Here is a 1,665-nt window from a genome sequence, read left to right as displayed (position 1 = left end):
GTGTTTTAATTCAAGTTTTAAATGTTGTTTCCTCGTTGTTTCTATATTTGAATCATGTTTTCATTATTAAGTCTGTTCTTAGTGTCATATTTTCCAATTCTTACACATTCTTAGAAGTTGGGTTTTCTAGTTTAGGTATAATTAGGGATTTGATTCTGCATTTTTAATTTTGAGTAATTTTGTGTTCTAGAAGTTAATTGCCATCATTTAAGATATGTTTAATTATTCATTTCAGCTCATGCATTGCTTTGCATTCAGACCCATTTTGTGCATAAACCTATTTGTTGGTAAAACTTGATAAACCAGTTTAGTCTATTTTGTTGTCAAATATTGGTTTGGATAGTGAATTGCAGATTTTTGGGTATTTTGATACTTCTAAATACATCTCTTGCATAGTAAGAATCATTGAAATAGGTTCCATTCTTCAGTTTTTGCATAATTCGTAGTTTCATCTTATATAGGCATGTCATCAAACACCTAGTGAAAGTTAGGGTTTCTTGTAGTCATTTTACCAAATAATTACGTAATATGCATTTTTACCTTGTTTGAGGCATAATTAGGATCAAAACCATTCATCATACATCATTATAACACCAATTATGCATTGAGTCTAGCATTTTGTTTATAACATATCGTGTGAACATTGTCAGAATTTTATCTTATCTATTTGCATTATTCAGCTTCTTTGCATTAGTTTTAGTTGTCATTTTAGACTAGATAGAAAATTGTACAGTTTCCCCCGTCTTTTATTTTAGTTTCCATGAGTAATCAAAAGGAAAATAGATACTAAAATTAAAGTTCCTTGGATTAATTCTAAACTCCATTTTTGGTTTAACTCATTGATGAATTGATGTTTGGTTGGATTTAGTTATTTTATGATTCTCTTATATTTAAGAGGAGTATTTGTAGGTTAGAGAGTTCCAGGTATGTTCAAATATGCTTATTTGTACTTTTCTTTTTGTAGTGTAGAAAACTTTAAAGAAAATCTAAGTTTCAGTTCTTGTTTTATTATAATTTTTAAAATTATGACCAAATGTATACTTGGATGAAAAATTTGATGAGAAATTGAATGTTATTAATAAAAAGTGGAACTTTGTATTTAATTTGATGGAGTAATTGTGACTCTGATTTTAAACCACGACCATACCATATACTTGTGCCTCAAGATGATATCCATCAATCAAAATCAAGGCCATCACATTTTAATATTAATTAATGCTGAATAAGGTTATATATAAAGTTTTCGTAGCAATTGCAAAGTGTTATTATTCCATATAGAAATTGTTCAACTTTCATTACGAACTCTACTTTTGAATTCTTACATGACAAAACCACAATCAAGAACAATTGTGAAACCCAAAGTTGAGATTTAAAATCAGAGTTGAGATGGCTGAGTTGGTCTAAGGCGCCAGATTAAGGTTCTGGTCCGAAAGGGCGTGGGTTCAAATCCCACTCTCAACAAAAATAATTTTGCCAACAAAAAAATACTTAGTAATACTTAAAAGGTATGTGTTTTTACTACTTAGTGTCTATTTCTCCCACTACACAAAAAAACATTTTTCCATATTATTTTTATATGTGGCACATGGATATATTGGTATATCCAACAATTTCAGTGATTTAGTTGAGTAGGCTAAAATATTATATTTAATCTATCAAAATGGA

At 28.9% G+C, this 1,665-nt stretch overlaps 1 non-coding gene across 1 annotated transcript; it reads left to right on the top strand.

Annotated features, from left to right (window-relative positions):
* The first annotated feature begins 1,380 nt into the window (after window positions 1-1,380).
* On the top strand, window positions 1,381-1,461 carry TRNAL-AAG. Its single transcript has one exon. It is a non-coding gene; the product is annotated as a tRNA-Leu (tRNA).
* The last annotated feature ends 204 nt before the right edge of the window (window positions 1,462-1,665 follow it).

The sequence above is a fragment of the Vigna unguiculata genome, chromosome 11 (assembly GCF_004118075.2).
Source record: "Vigna unguiculata cultivar IT97K-499-35 chromosome 11, ASM411807v1, whole genome shotgun sequence".
NCBI lineage: Eukaryota > Viridiplantae > Streptophyta > Magnoliopsida > Fabales > Fabaceae > Vigna > Vigna unguiculata.
Note: the sequence above shows the minus strand (reverse complement) of the source record. Positions and strands in the feature narration are given on the sequence as shown.